This window comes from Apium graveolens, chromosome 2 (genome assembly GCF_009905375.1).
Source record: "Apium graveolens cultivar Ventura chromosome 2, ASM990537v1, whole genome shotgun sequence".
Classification (NCBI taxonomy): Eukaryota; Viridiplantae; Streptophyta; class Magnoliopsida; order Apiales; family Apiaceae; genus Apium; species Apium graveolens.
The window spans coordinates 6,600,561-6,618,042 of record NC_133648.1 but is presented as its reverse complement, the minus strand read 5'-3'; positions in this window follow the sequence as shown (position 1 = coordinate 6,618,042).

The window sequence follows — 17,482 nt, the reverse complement described above, 5'->3', positions numbered from 1 at the left end:
ATGCTCGATGCAGCAGCTGGAGGCGCCTTATGGGCTAAAAGCTATACTGAGGCTTATAATCTTATCGAGACTATGGCTGCAAATGAGCATCAAAACCCAACTCAGAGGATGATGCCTGGTAAGGTAGCAGGTATTCTGGAAGTCGATGCAGCCACCGCTATTGCAGCGCAGCTCCAGGCGCTATCAATGAAGGTTGATTCTTTGGCTACATATGGAGTTAATCAAATAGCTATGGTTTGTGAGCTTTGTGCAGGTTCTCATGCTACGGATCAGTGTTCTCTTGTCAACGAATCTGTTCAGTATATGAATAATTATCAGTGACAACAGCAGCCTGTGCCAACTACCTATCATCCGAATAACAGAAATCATCCAAATTTCAGCTGAGGGAATAATCAGAATGCTATTCAGCCACCATATCAGCAAGGTGTGAGTAAACAGTTTAATCCACCTGGATTCCAGCAACCACAGCAGTATGCTCAAAGGCAATCATATCCTCAACAGGGAAGTGCAGCTGCACCTACTAGTGCTGATTTTGAGGAACTTAAGCTGTTATGCAAGAGTCAGGCGGTTTCTATCAAGACCTTGGAAAATCAAATCGGTCAATTAGCCAATGCAGTGCTCAATCGTCAACCTGGCACTCTTCCCAGTGACACGGAAGTACCAGGCAGGAAGGAAGCTAAAGAGCAAGTTAAGGCTATTACCTTAAGGTCTGGAAGAGTTGCTGATGCTGAAAAGGCAAAAGAAGGAGAAGCTGAAATTAGAGATGAAGAAGCTAAGCAAAAGGAGAAAGCGGCGGAACCAAGGAAGACTACTGTTGAACACACTCTGCCTGAGGGTAATACAGGGGAGAAACAGCTCTATCCTCCACCACCTTTTCCTAAGAGATTGCAGCAACAAAAGCTGGATAGACAGTTCGGTAAGTTTTTGGAGGTTTTCAAGAAACTTCACATCAATATACCTTTCGCTGAGGCTCTGGAGCAAATGCCTAGTTATGCGAAGTTTATGAAGAGCATTCTTTCAAGGAAGGTGAAACTGGATGACCTTGAGACCGTTGCTCTCACGGAAGAATGCAGCGCTGTTCTGCAGCAAAAGTTACCTCCAAAACTGAAAGATCCAGGTAGCTTCACCATTCCTTGCACCATTGGCAAGTTGACTTTTGACAAGTGCCTTTGTGATTTGGGAGCAAGCATCAATCTGATGCCGTTGTCGATCTTTAAAAAGTTGGATTTGCCTGATCCAAAGCCCACATACATGTCTCTACAATTGGCTGATCGTTCTATTACTTACCCAAGGGGCATAGTGGAGGATGTGCTAGTCAAGGTGGATAAGCTCTTCTTTCCTGCAGATTTTGTTATTCTGGATTTTGAGGAAGATAAGAAGATTCCCATAATCTTGGGAAGACCTTTCTTGGCTACTGACCGTACCTTGATAGATGTGCAGAAAGGTGAACTTACTATGCGGGTACAAGATCAGGATGTGACCTTCAACGTATTCAAGGCAATGAAATTCCCTACCGAAGATGAGGAGTGCTTAAAAGTGGATGTGATTGATTCTGCGGTTACTTCGGAACTCGATCGCATGCTAATGTCTGATGCATTGGAAAAGGCCTTAGTGGGGGATTTTGACAGTGATGATGAAGATGGCAATGAGCAATTACAATATCTGAACGCTTCTCCCTGGAAGCGAAAGCTGGACATGCCGTTTGAATCTCTGGGTGCTTCTGACCTCAAGAATGCTGAAGGAAAGCTTAAACCATCAATAGAGGAAGCACCTACCTTGGAGCTCAAGCCATTACCTGAACACTTGAGGTATGCTTTTTTAGGTGATGCATCTACTTTACCTGTTATTATTGCATCTGACCTTTCAGGTGGTGAGGAAGACAAGCTCTTAAGGATTTTGAGAGAATTCAAGTCGGCTATTGGATGGACCATAGCAGACATCAAGGGTATAAGTCCTTCATATTGTATGCATAAAATTCTGCTAGAGGAAGGTAGTAAGCCGACTGTTGAACAGCAGCGCAGACTGAATCCTATCATGAAGGAGGTGTTGAAGAAAGAAATTCTGAAATGGCTAGATGCAGGCATCATTTATCCTATTTCTGACAGTTCTTGGGTGAGCCCCGTACAATATGTACCTAAGAAAGGAGGTATCACTGTGGTAGCAAATGAAAAGAATGAGCTCATCCCTACTCGAACAGTTACAGGATGGAGAGTATGCATGGATTATCGAAAGTTGAACAAAGCCACGAGGAAGGACCACTTCCCTCTTCCGTTCATTGATCAGATGCTTGACAGGTTGGCTGGTCACGAGTATTTTTGTCTTCTGGATGGCTATTCAGGGTATAATCAGATTTGTATTGCACCAGAGGATCAGGAAAATGCTACATTCACTTGTCCATTTGGCACGTTTGCTTTTCGCAGAGTTTCGTTTGGCTTATGTGGTGCCCCGGCCGCTTTTCAGAGATGTATGATGGCTATATTCTCTGACATGATTGGAAATAATGTCGAGGTGTTCATGGACGACTTCTCCGTCTTTGGACATTCGTATGATGAATGTTTGAATAATCTTCGCGCCGTACTCAAAAGGTGCGTGGAAACTAATTTGGTGCTCAATTGGGAGAAATGTCATTTTATGGTGCGTGAAGGCATTATTCTTGGGCATAAGGTCTCTAGCAAGGGTCTGGAGGTGGACAAGGCCAAGGTGGGAGTCATTGAAAATCTTCCACCACCTATTTCTGTGAAAAGAATCCGTAGTTTTCTTGGTCATGCGGGTTTTTATCGGCGATTCATCAAGGACTTTTCAAAGATATCTAAGCCGTTGTGTAATTTGCTTGAGAAAGATGTGCCTTTCAAATTTGATGATGAATGTTTGGCGGCATTCGAGACTCTCAAGAAGAGTTTGATCACTGCACCAGTTATTACAACACCAGATTGGACAGAGCCGTTTGAGATGATGTGTGATGCGAGTGATTATGCGGTAGGCGCAGTTCTGGGACAACGCAAGAATAATCTCTTTCATGTGGTCTACTATGCGAGTAAGACCTTAAATGGGGCCTAAATGAAGTACACCACTACGGAGAAGGAGCTCTTGGATATAGTCTTTGGTTTCGAGAAATTTCGATCTTATCTGCTTGGTACTAAAGTAACAGTATTCACTGATCATGCGGCCATTCGCTATCTGGTTTCCAAGAAGGATTCGAAGCCGAGACTCATTCGTTGGGTGCTCTTACTTCAGGAATTTGAGTTAGAGATCAAGGATCGAAAAGGTACTGAGAATCAAGTAGCTGACCATCTCTCTAGGTTGGAGAATCCCGATTCTACTTCACAAGATATGACACTAATCAATGATTCTTTTCCGGATGAGCAGTTGTTTGCAGTTCAGGAGGAAGAACCATGGTTTGCAGATATTGTAAACTATCTCGTCAGCAATATAATGCCTCCTAATTTGACCGCTCAAAAGAAGAAGTTTTTGCATGATGTGAAGTGGTATATGTGGGATGAACCATATTTGTTTAGACAGGGAGCTGACCAGATCATCAGGAGATGTATCCCGTTTTGTGAGACGGAGGGGATATTACGAGACTGCCACTCCACGGTTTATGGTGGACACTATGGTGGGGAGAAGACGACAGCTCGTATTCTGCAAGCAGGTTTTTTCTGGCCTACTTTGTTTAAGGATGCTCATCAGTTTGTTTTAAGGTGTGATCGTTGCCAAAGAGTGGGAAATTTGACGAGAAAGGATGATATGTCGTTAAATGTGATGCTTGAAGTCGAGGTCTTTGATGTTTGGGGAATCGATTTCATGGGGCCTTTTGTCTCGTCCTGCAATAATCAATACATCTTGCTGGCAGTCGATTATGTCTCAAAATGGGTAGAAGTCAAAGCTTTACCGACAAATGATGCAAAGGCAGTGCTGAATTTTCTTCATAAGCAGATTTTCACAAGGTTTGGAACACCTCGTGTAATCATAAGTGATGAAGTGTCGCATTTCTGCAACCGTAAGTTCACTTCTATGATGCAGCGTTATAATGTGAATCATCGAGTTGCTACTGCCTATCATCCGCAAACAAATGGTCAAGCGGAAGTGTCTAACAGAGAAATCAAGCGCATTCTAGAGAAGGTTGTTTGTCCGTCAAGGAAGGATTGGTCTTTAATGCTCGATGAAGCTGTTTGGGCTTACAGAACAACTTACAAAACTCCACTTGGTATGTCCCCATTTCAGTTGGTGTACGGTAAGGGATGTCATTTACCTGCGGAGCTTGAGCATAAGGCCTACTGGGCGTTGAAAAAGTTGAACCTGGATTTAGATGCAGCTGGTAAGAAAAGAATGCTTCAGCTTAATGAACTTGATGAATTTCGACTTCAAGCGTACGAGAATAACAAAATATATAAGGAAAAGGTGAAGAGGTGGCACGATAGGAAGCTACATCCTAAGTTATTCGTGCCGGGGCAACAAGTTCTCTTATTCAACTCTCGTCTCTGACTTTTTCCTGGGAAGTTGAAATCGAGGTGGTCTGGACCTTTTATTGTCAAAACTGTGTTTCCACATGGAGCGGTGGACATTTTTGAGAATGATCCGGACCAAGCATTCAAGGTTAACGGTCAGCGTTTGAAGCACTACTATGGGGACATGGCAAACCGAGAAGTGGTTAGTTCCATTTTATTGACTACGTGAGAAAGGTACGCAACGTCAAGCTAATGACGAAAAAGAAGCGCTGCGTGGTAGGCAACCCAGATTTGTTATTACAGGAACCCTTAGAAGTTAATAACCTATCCAAAAACACAAAAAAATCAGAAAAACGGGGCTGAATTTTTTTTTCCAGTGACCCCCTGAGCGCCCGCTCAGCTTTGCTGAGCGACCGCTCAGGGGTCGGCTGAATGAATTTTTTTTAGTTCAGAAAAAACCAAAAAAAAAATCAGAAAATAAAAAAATAAAACCCAACTTTAGCCCATAAACCCACGATTTGTTCCTACTACCCCATGATTTTATCCCTCAATCCCCAACCCTAATCTAATTTAACCTATTCCACACCCTATATATACATACACCTATCCTACATATCTCCCACAAACTTTCTACACTTAAACTCTCTCCCAAGCACAAAAACTCAGTTCTTAAACACTTTTATTCAAGATTCAATGGCACCCAAGAGAGCACGAACTATTGATAGCAGCAGCACAGTTCCTACTGCTGATTCATCGAGGGGTACTGCTGCAAGGCCTCGGTTGACTGACAGAGCTGCGGAGGAGGAGTACACTAGGCTTTTAGGGAAGCCGGTTCTGAAGGAGAGAGGGTTTTTACCATCGGGGAGGGATGGTGAGTTGCTACCCATGATTGCAGAGAAGGGGTGGATAGCTTTTTGTGAGTCGCCCGAAGCAGTGCCGATGAGCGTGGTTCGCGAGTTCTATGCGAACGCGAAGGCTGAAAAGAATGGGTTTTCTGTGGTCCGAGGGCTGACGATTGATTATCACCCAGCGGCGATTCGCCGTGTGATTGGGTAGCGAGAGAGGAAGCCCGAGGAGGAGAACTGGAATGAGAAGACTGCTGAGGATTTTGACTTGGATTTGATTTGTGCGACTCTCTGTAGGCCGGGCATAGGTTGGACCTTAAAGACCGGCACTAATGAGTATCGCCACTTCCCGGCGATAGCTATGAACAGGTATGCCCGTGCATGGAATGCATTTATTTGTGCTAATATTTTGCCTTCTTCGCATGCACACGAGGTCACAGTTGAGAGAGCACAGTTGTTGTGGGGAATTCTTAATGAGGAGTACTATGTGGACCTTGGTGAGTTTATCTACCAAGGAATTCTGAAGTTTTTGAGGGGAGCTAAGCATATGAACATCCCTTATGCATCCACGGTTACGAAGCTGTGCCGAGCAGTAGGAGTGAACTGGCCGGCTCATGAGCAGTTGCAGTTGCCGGCAGCTCCGATTGATTCTGGGACTCTGAACGGGATGCAGGAGTGGACCGGTGGTGAGCCCGAGGAGCATGGGCTGGGTTATCGTCTTCCAGGAGGGCGTCCAGCACGAGGTGCTACTATGGCTAGGCCTAGGCGTGATGAGGCTGGTTCTTCGAGAGCTCAGGAGGGTGCTGGGATGGCTGATACCCAGTATAGGAGGCTTTCACGACGGATGGATGCCATGTACGAGACACAGAGCAGGTTTGTTCAGGAGCTCACCCTTGCGTTAGAGACTACTTTTCGGGGCCTTGGAGCTGATATCCAGTGGCCAGTTTTTGGTGAAGACTCTGCATACCCGCCGCCTGATACTCCACCCACTGAGGGTGATGATGATGATGACTCCGAGTAGGTATACCCTGTGTTCCTTTCTACTACCTTCACTGGGGACAGTGAAGATTTTAAGTTTGGGGGTGGTAGTTAAGGAATATTTTGTGTGTGTCATATAGCTGCATATTCATGATAGCTTAGTTCATATAGTTGCATAATTTTTGCCATATAGTTTTTTATTTTTTTGTTTATCATGTCATGTAGCTCATGCATATACCATGATCCCTTTTGCGATGATTTATCGACTGAATTGTGATATTGATGCGAGTGTAGTGATAGCATTAAGGTGATATTGAGTCGTGTAGGTTGATATGCATGCTAGAAGCACTTGTATTTTCACTAAGTCTTAGAGAATGCTTAAGGGCTAGGTTGTTTGTATGATTTGATTGTTTTCGAGGTTAATCTATTTATTATGCTTAGAATTCGATAATAGGTTCTTAGTGATAAAGGCATGCAAAAGAAAAAATTGGAGTAAAAAATGGAATTTGTTGCTAGTTGTGGCTAGGCGTCAAATGGCTAGTAGCCGGCTCGCATGTTATGCGAGTAGTCTAGGGTTGAGCAAGTTGGAGCGAAACGCACTTCTCAGAAATTCAAAAAAAAAAAAATTAAAATTTTGGTGTTTATGCATAATTGATCACGAGTGGGCTCTTTGGTATTCGAGTTATTAATTTCTTAGGGGACTTTGTGCCTAGTGACCTAAGGCTTTTAGAGTCTGGGATCCGCTAACCTAACGCTCGCTACATGGATACCATTGTATAAGTCTTTTGTGGACCTCACTCATTGCACGGTCAAATAAGCATTTGTGTTGTGAATAAAAAGCATGATTCCATAATAAGCTCCAGAATTCTTGTAGTGTTGTATGTCACTTTGTGCCTAGAATTTTTATTCTTTGTATAATCATGTGATTGCCTTGAGGATAGTCGAGTCATAATAATTGGTCTAGTTCCGAAGTATATCTGTTAAGCATCTGCACACACCACGTTTCTGGCTGTATATTCGTTTGCATGAGTTTATTGATCTTTAGTCGCCTAACTGCATTTGTTGAGTTGTTGCAATTTGGTTGGTTTGTTCGTAGTAAGGGGGATCGCTGCATTTTCATATAGATTGCATTCATGCATGTTTTTATTTGTTTTTGAGTCTGTGACGCTTGAGGACAATCATCGATTTAAGTTTGGGGGTGTGATAAGTGGCATTTTATACCACTTAGAACATCTTAAAATGGCTTAAATTGGTGCCTTAAAATCAAGTATTTTGTGTATTTGATGCGTTTTTCTAGTGTTTATGCATTTCAGGGTATTAGTTGCATTTCAGAGGAGTAATCATCAAGAATAAGCCTTGGCATGTGTTCACCATTGCGAGAGGAAAGAAATGGGCAGATTACGGCGAAGAAACGGAGCAAACTCAGGATTTTTCCAGAAGGGTCCTGAGCGCCCGCTCAGCAATGCTGAGCGGCCGCGCAGAAAGCTGAGCGCCCGCTCAGCTATGCTGAGCGGCCGCGCAGCTATGCTGAGCGGCCGCGCAGGGTCGGGAAAAAAGACAATTTATTTTAGGACTTCTACTTCTGTTTGGCTTCCACTTCTATGTAATATGAGTTTTATGGGACTATTATATAAGTAGATTTGGAGACGTTTTCACGAGGTTGGATCGTGGTATTACGCAAGGAGCGAAGGAGATAAGGAGATAAGGAAGAAGACCGTTTTAGCACACAGCAATGAAGAGGAAACATATTTTCTCGTGATTCTTGTTTCGTTGTAACGTTGGATGCTAGTTTTCTTACTTTGAACCTATTTACTCTTGTGACGTACTCTGATTTAATATAATTAGTTTAGTTATTATTTTCTTGTGTTTGTTTATCATGATTTCATATGAACCCATGATGACGATGAGTGCTATTATGGGCTAATCGTGATCATGGGGTCGCAACGGATTTACTATGGAATTCTTTAGTTAATTATTTAATACTGTAGTGTGTGATGATTGTATGATATCTAGTATTGGTTGTGCGTATTCGTCTTATGTGCGTCGCGAACATATAAGATAGGGTGTTAATCTCTTGTGAAGCGACGGTGGATCTTGAGATTTAGAACTTGCCATGCTAGCATAGGTTCATGTATGATGTGCATGATTAGTGGGTAACTCTAACAGTTTTATTTGCCCTGTATAATCAAAAGGAATAACTTGTGCTTAAATCGTTGTGTTGTCAATTTCTGTAGACATATAGGAACTCAACATAATTGATGACTATTCAACTTCTATCTTAATTGTGGATGTTTGGTAGAATGGTATTAGTACAATGAAAGTTGGCTTTTATCAGTTTCGTGTTATTCGATTAATATCATCACTGTCACATGCTAAAGGTAATAACAATAACTATTGAAGGAAGTAGTAATGAAGTTGTGATCTCATGAGTGTTTTAATATTATTAATTTGAAGTGTTAATTAAGTGATTAATTAAGTAGTTAATTGTAGTTAATGTTTAGTTAACAATTCTAAGTGTTAGTGTCTTAACATTGAGAAGTAATCATACATTGGTGCGTGAGTTTAATTAAATAATAATTAGTCTGAGTCTCTGTGGGAACGAACTAGAAAGTATTCTATATTACTTGCGAACGCGTATACTTGCGTGGATATTAACGTGTGTTTTCGCCCTAACAGAGGGCAACTACTCTTGACAGAGGAAGAGTGGGCCAGAAAAGAAAGAGAAGACAACAAGTTATTATTGACAAGGGAGGAGTGGTTAAAACGATCAAACAAGAATAGTGGCAATGCGAGTTCAGGCCAAAGGTTTCGTGCAGGGAACAATTTCCGTGGACCCAGAGACAAGACTCGGGTAAGATGCTTTAATTGTGGTATTCTTGGCCATTTTGCTGCAGAGTGTAAAAAGCCAAAACGAGACAAAGAAATCAAAGAAGAAGCCAACATAGCTCAGATTCCTGACAATGAACCTGCGTTGCTCTTGACAGGGCGTGAGAAAAGGGAGGAGACAGTGATGCTAGTACACGAGGAGAAGGTTACTCCTAAATTAAATCGAGAAAGCAATGTTCGAGTGGAGTCAAATGTGTGGTACCTGGATAATGGGGCCAGTAACCACATGACTGGCCATAAATCGAAGTTCGAAGAGATTGATGAAACCGTGGCTGGCCAGGTAAAATTTGGAGATGGTTTAATAGTTCACATAAAGGGCAAGGGATCGATAAGGGTGAGATGCAACAATGGTGAAACCAGGATTTTTGGTGGAGTATATTATATTCCATCCCTGTGCAACAATATAATTAGCTTGGGACAACTTTCAGAAGAAGGATACAAAGTTATCATGTGCGGAGAATATCTCTGGGTACGAGGTGAACAAAAGGAACTAATCATGAAGGTGAAGCGATCAACCAATCGTCTTTACAAAATCATTTTGCAAAATTGTGAATAGAAATGTCTATTGGCTGAAGGCTGTGATGTTAACTGGTTGTGGAAATCCCGTTTGGGTCACGTAAACTTCAAAGCTATGGCACTAATGTCTGCAGAAAATATGGTGCACAGACTACCCAGAATTTCGCAACCAAGTTATGCATGTAGTGGCTGTTTAATGTCAAAACAAGCACGACGTCCGTTCCCATCACAGTCAAGCTATAGTGCAAAGAATGCTCTGGAGTTGGTACATGGCGACTTGTGCGGCCCTATAACACCAAGTACGCCCGCTGGAAATAGGTATATATTGCGTTTAGTCGATGATTTCAGTCGAGTTATGTGGATATATCTTCTAAAGAACAAGAATGAAGCTTTTGATGCATTTAAAAGATTTCGTAGCTTGGTTGAAAGTGGTCCGGAGAAGAAAATAAAATCTTTCAGGTCTGACCGTGGGGGCAAATTTATGTCCAAAGATTTTCTAGCTTACTGTGAAGAGAATGGAATTAATCGGCAATTTACTGCACCCTACTCACCACAGCAAAATGGTGTAGTCGAGAGACGCAACAGAACTATGATGGAAATGGCAAGGAGTCTTTTGAGGGAAATGAAACTTCCAAATTATTTTTGTGGGGAAGCTGTACGCCATGCCATTTATCTTCTAAATAGACTGCCTACCCGTGCGGTGTCTGGAATCACTCCATATGAGGCCTGGTGCAAGAGGAAGCCTTATCTTGAACATATACGGGTATTTGGATGCTTGGCATACATGAATGTGCCAACAGTGAATTTGAAGAAACTTGATAATCGAAGTCTACCTGTCATACACCTCAGAAAGGAGCCCGGAACCAAGGCCTATAGGCTATATAACCCTGTAACCAAGACAGTTCATGTGAGCCGCGACGTATTCTTTGTAGAGAGAAAATCATGGTGCTGGAATTCAGAAAAGGAACCACAACAAAATATGACAAGCACTTTCTCTGTTACATATGGGGAGGCTCCTATTACGGGCGAACAAAGTCCCCCACCTGAAGACTCTATTCACAACTCGGGTTCAGACAATGCAAGTTATACTAAATCAGAATCGAGCTACTCTTCGAATAACAACACTGAGATGTCCGAGGTCGACTCAAGTACAGATGCAGAAAGTGTACCTCGAAAGTTTTGAAGTCTGAGCAATATTTATGCCAACACTGAGCCAATCGAACTAGAAGATGAGGAGCTGATGCTCATGGGAGTGGACGAGCCCATAAATTATGCAGAGGCATCGAAGAAAACTGAATGGAGGAAAACAATGGAGCTGGAGTTAGAGGTTGTTGAAAGAAACGCTACGTGGGAACTAACAGAGTTACCGCCAGGAAGGAAGCCAATTGATCTAAAATGGATTTATAAAATTAAAAGAGACGCAGATGGGAAAGTCATAAAAAATAAAGCGAGGATTGTGGCAAAGGGTTACGTTAAAAAACAGGGAGTCGACTTTGATGAAGTATTTGCCCCGGTGACTCGAATGGAGATGATACGTTTATTACTTGCACTTGCTGCTCAAAACAGTTGGGAAGTCCACCATCTTGATGTTAAAACTGCGTTTCTTAACGGAGAAATCCAAGAAGAGGTTTATGTTAGTCAGCCGGAGGGGTTCATCAAACAGGGAAAGGAACATCTAGTGTATAAACTTCTGAAAGCTTTATACGGGCTGCGACAAGCCCCAAGGGCGTGGTACTCAAAGCTGAATAGATGTTTGAAAGAAATGGGATTTGTTAGATGCCCGTATGAACAGGCGGTTTACACCCAAAGAATTGGAGCAGAAATTCTAATCATTAGTGTGTATGTGGATAATCTTCTCGTGACAGGTTCGAGTATCCAGATTATATCTGAGTTCAAGAAATAGATGAATGGAAAATTTGATATGAGTGACCTGGGGAAATTAACCTACTAATTGGGCATAGAAGTCGAGCAAGGAGAAACTTTTATCGAGCTTAAACAGAGAGGGTATGCAAAGAAAATTCTTGAGAAGGCTGGTTTGGGGAAGTGCAATCCTACAAGGTACCCAATGGATCCTAAAGAAATTATTAACAAAGATGAAGGGGGAGTGCTAGTTGATGCTACACAGTTTAAAAGTCTAGTTGGCGGACTGCGGTATCTCATTCACACTAGGCCGGACATCGCCTATTCAGTAGGGATAGTTAGTAGGTACATGGAAAAACCTACAATGCTTCATCTAAATGCAACAAAGAGCATCCTGAGGTACGTAAAGGGCACACTCGACCTTGGTCTGACTTATACAAAGGATGGCAGAAACAGCGTGTTGCAGGGTTTCTCAGATAGCGATTTGGGAGGTAATCTTGAAGACAGACGAAGCACAGGAGGAATGGTTTTCTACCTAAATGAAAGTTTAGTTACATGGGTATCTCAGAAGCAGAGGTGCGTCGCTCTCTCGTCATGTGAAACAGAATTTATGGCGGCTACTGCAGCAGCATGCCAAACCATATGGTTACGGAATTTGCTGTCACAAATTACTGGTGTTCAAGTTAGTTCTGTGATATTGTATGTTGACAACAGATCGCCAATTGATTTAGCTAAAAACCCTGTGTTCCACGGAAGAAGTAAACATATAGATATTCGGTATCATTTTATACGTGAATGTGTGGAGAAGGGTGATGTTGTGCTTAAACATGTTAGCACTGATGAGCAGCGTGCGGACATCTTAACCAAGGCACTCACTACAACCAAGTTCGAGAGAATGCGGGCACTACTGGGAGTGAAGGAAACATCTAACCAAGTTTAGATTAGGGGAGTGTTTGTTGGGGCTGTAATCTAAACTTGAAGTAACCGTTATTTTCATATGTTGATGTGGCTGAAGACCTCCTGTAGATTGTGGAACAAGTCCTCAGGAACGTGGAGTATTTGTAGGATTAGTTTTAAATAAATGTAGTGTTTGAGTTCAGTTAGGAGAAGTTGTTATTTAGTTCCTATTTTTTTGCAAGTTTTTATTTCTTGTAGCTATAAGTGTTGTAGACGTTATAATAATATTTTGAGGACTTTCTACTCATTTTGTTTTTGTCAGTTTCATACGTAAACACTATATATCATAGCTAGGGTGGTGTGTGTATCCAACAAAAAGAGAAGAGGGAGAGAGAGAGTAAGAGAGGGAGAGATGGAGATGACGGATCTCTAATACAATGAGATATGGAGATTTATATAATGAGCTGTAATATAATGAGAGATGGAAATTTATATAATGATATAAATGAATGATACAAGTGAGGAAAATGATAAAGTTTAAATAAATGACTCACTTTAAAGATAGTTTAAAAAATAGGTGGATATGATTCGAATTTCATTTTAAAATTGGTTCTAATTTGAATAAGTTTGCCTAAATTAAGAAGATGTATTTAATATTTATCATAAAGCGAGACATATATTAAAAAGTATATGTATAAAATTGAATCGAATGGAAGAAAAGATATGTTATAAATTCGTATTTCAAATTCTAATATACATGCTGATTTTTTTTTTCTAAGTGGAGTTAAATTCTGGTTTTCAGGCCACAGACGTATTCAACTAGCAAAAAGTTATTCAAATAGCAAAAAGGAGCATGAGTTGATAATAACATATAACATGAGTGTATTTGCCTATTTGGGTTTTTTTTAAAATGTAATTTATGACTTAAAATTATTATATGTCAATGAACATTGTAACTTTTAAGTTATTTAGGTGTTTAGATAATTTTACTTATAATTTACTTATAAATTGATAATGTGTTTGATAAATTGTAGCTTATAAGTTATAATTTATTTGAAACAAAAATAATATTTAAATTACACAAATTACATGTATTAATTATTTTAATGCATGTATATAAAAATAAAAAAGAGAAAATTTAAAAATAAGAATAATATTATTATTATATACTACTCATTTTGACGAAAATAAAACTATATTATTGACCCGGATAAAAGAAATCATGTCAAATATAAATCGATTGATTTAACTTGGTCGGTATAATTTTCTCGAATTAAACAAAATCTATTCAAATGGAAACATATTTTTGGTGAAATATAATAATACCAAAATACCGTATTCTGGTTATAATTGGATTATTTATTACATTAATATCTATTCTTTTTATGATGACTACATTATTATATAAGATTATTAAGTAACTTGTTTAGTTTTCAGTTTCACCTATTTTTGATTCCCTACAAATATATAATTAAATAATATTTATTTATTATATACCCTCAATTCTTAATTCTGCATATACAATTTAAATAAATACTTGTTCCTTAACTGTAAATCATGTGAATAAAAGTATGTGAACATGTAAATTAAAAAGTATTACAAGTTGACAGCATCTCAACGTTTCACTTATGGCCATAAAACCAATAATGGAGAAGTTTATTTTTTTCCCAAATCATGCTTATACTAACCTCAAAACACTTCGTACTTCATTCAAGTGGTTTCAGGAGTGTCTAAACATCCATTCCCATTATACAACCTCAAATCCAACCGTATCTTAGTCAATTCTTCTATATAATATATATAAAAAAATTAACTCTTAATATTTTAAGAGATGAATAAGTAGTTTGGTCTGCAACAACATTACTTATATCTGCTTCTTATTTAATATTTTATAATTAATAGTGTATTGTTCAAATTAAAGTAGGAGAGATAATGATGATTTGTTCCATATTTTATTATAAAATATAAGCTAAAAGATCCTTAGAAAGGAAAGATATTTCTTAAAAATAAAAAATAAAAGAACGCTATTAATAATATAAAGAATCATTAATATATTATTGGAGTGATTTTTTTTATCTCACTCCTTACAATAAACTTAAGAGCATTGATAACACTACTAGAAAATGGGGTTAAATTCAACCGAACATAAACTCAACCGTATATGGTTGAATTTAAAATCAACGTTGTTAGAGTTTTGACCTGCGCTCAAATTCAACCGAACAAATTCAACCGTCACTAAATTCAACCGATTTTAAATTCAACCAGAACCCGTTGAATTTAGTGTTCCCAATTTTTCCATGTGCGGGAAATTTCCCCCCAAAAGTTAAATTCATCCGAATAAATTCAACTGCTTTATTGTCAACCAAAATCGGTTGAATTTAGAACAACCAATTTTAGGGTGAGCGGGAAAGTTCCAACCAAAAATAAATTCAACCGGATAAAATCAACGAAAATCTTATTCAACGATTTCCGGTTGAATTTAGTATAAACAATTTTTTAATTCGCGAGAAAGTTCCCACCAAAATGAATAAATTCAGCGAATTTTAAATTCAACCGTATCTGGTTGGATATACACGCTGTTCGTTTTCAACCGTATCTGGTTGAATATAACCGTTGTTCATTTTCAACCGTTTCCTGTTATATTTGGGTAACACATTTAGAAACCCTACTGTCAGTATCCTTTCTTTCCAGTGGCCTCCTTTTTCTTCTTTCACCATTTTTTCCTATCTCTTTTAATTTCTTAATCTTCAGTTTTAAAAGCATTCATGTCCATGTAATTATTCTTTCAAATTTTTCATACATATACTTGTTATTCTTGTATTCATATATGTCAATTGTGTTAATATTGTTAATATTTTTATATGTCAATTGTGTTAATATTGTCAATTGTGGCTAAATTAGTGTGATTATTACTTGTTTTTAGTATGTTAAGATAATCGTAAGACATTGAGTTATATAATGATTGTATCAATCATACTAATGAAATATTAATTTAATTAAGTTGTTTATCTTCTTTTTATTTTATTTTGATACTTTTCTTAATTCTTTTTGGAGATTTGTTCCATAAGTTTTTTGAAAAGGAGCCCCCTGTATATTCTTCTCTCCTTTAGTTTAATTTACGAGGCTTGACCTCATTTACCCAACAAAAAAAAGACCTATAATACAAGGGCTGGTCCGCGGTTTCAGGACTGTTAGGTGCTTCAAAGTAGAGATCATTCCCTGAATTTATTTAAAACCTTAGTACAAGTGACTGGTTTTAGCATACTCTTCAATTTGTTTGATCATTCTCTGAATTTATTTAAAAACTTAGTAGAAGTAACTCTTAAGTAATTTTGTTAAATGATCAAAAGTTGTCTATATATTGTTTTGGCAGTGTAGTCTAATCATATTTTTATTCTTAACCACAGGATACACGCTCAGATCATATGGAGGTGGACGAAGATGACAATGATGTTCATATAGACGACTTGGAATATCGCTTCCTACTTTAGCTGAAGATCCTAGCTTATGATTATTTTGTCTAAGAACTTGCATGTGTTAGTTTGGTCTCAAACTTTAAAATTTGGCCTATGTTTTACGATCTCAAGTTACATATTTTGTATTAGGCATGAAGACATTGAACTAATGCTTGTTTATATATACATTTCAGTTTGGATTCTCTCATTTGCTATTTTATTTTTTATTAATAGTTATATATCTAAAGAATTGTACGGGAGGCAGCTTATGAGGAAGCTTATTGGAAAATTATTTTACAATATTGTATTTTAAAATTCAACTCTTAGTGGTTAAAACTAAGTACCAATTGCCCATTAAGTTCAACAAGAGATGGTTGTATTTAACAGACAAAATCAGAATTAATCAACCACTTCCGGTTATTAATGAAATCTATATTCAACAAAATTTGGTTGAAATTAATATACAAAAAATGGACTAGTTTACGAATCGACCAAAACCGGATCAAAAAATGGACTAGTTTACGAATCAACAAAATGGAAAATGGTTGCGGTTGAATTTATTATAAATTCAACCGGATCCAACTAAATTCAATCTGATCCGGTTGGTCTTATGCTAAATTCAACCGAATACTGTCGGTTGAATTTAACCGCTTTTGTTATAGTGTAGTAGCTTATTGAACCATCTTTTGAACACACTCTTTAATTAAAATAGTTAAACTTGCATATGCGTATCCATGTGTCCTAACTCCTAAATTCAATCTCTTCTACGATGTTGAATATAAACATTAATATAATCAATTATGTAGAACATATTTCTTGTATGCATATAAAGAAGCAAAATAAAATTTTAAAATATTTGTGTACAAAATAATTTATAAGCGCCAATTTTTTTAATTGCAAGTAACACAAAAATTAAAAACAATTAGGACTTAACCTTCGATATTGACTGAGAGATTTTATTTCTTGAATTAAAAATTTTAAGGGAATGTTTATCGATTGAAATTAAAAGCACTATCGAGATGTTAAATTATTCAAAAGTAACGAAAGAATATTATCCAAATATTACACTTGCTTATAAATTCTGTTGACCATACCAATTACAATCGCTTATGTGATCAAGTTTCATCATTCGAGTATATGTCACAGTCACATGATAGACTGAATGGATTATCTATAATATTAATTTAGAAAGAAATGATTTCAAATCTTGATTATGAAATATGTATGAATAATTTTGCTAGCAATATAGTTAGAAAAAAATTAGAAGTAATAAATCGTATGTCTTAATGAAAATTTTGTTTATGTTTTCCGTTGTAGCATAATTTTTTTTTATTCTTGATTAAATATCTTCGGATTTGTCCTCTAAATATATCATCCAATATTTAAACAAATACATATTGTTTTAATAATTAATTTAACTTATTTTAGAATACCAAGTTATAAAACACATGTAGATAAGGATTTAAGATTCGTGAAGTTAACTTTAGATAAATATCTTTAAAATTCGTGAAGTTATCTTTAGATAAATATCTAAAGCATTCTATGCAAAATTAAAGTTTACTTTTCTAAATACACGTGACATTCAACTTTTATTTTATTT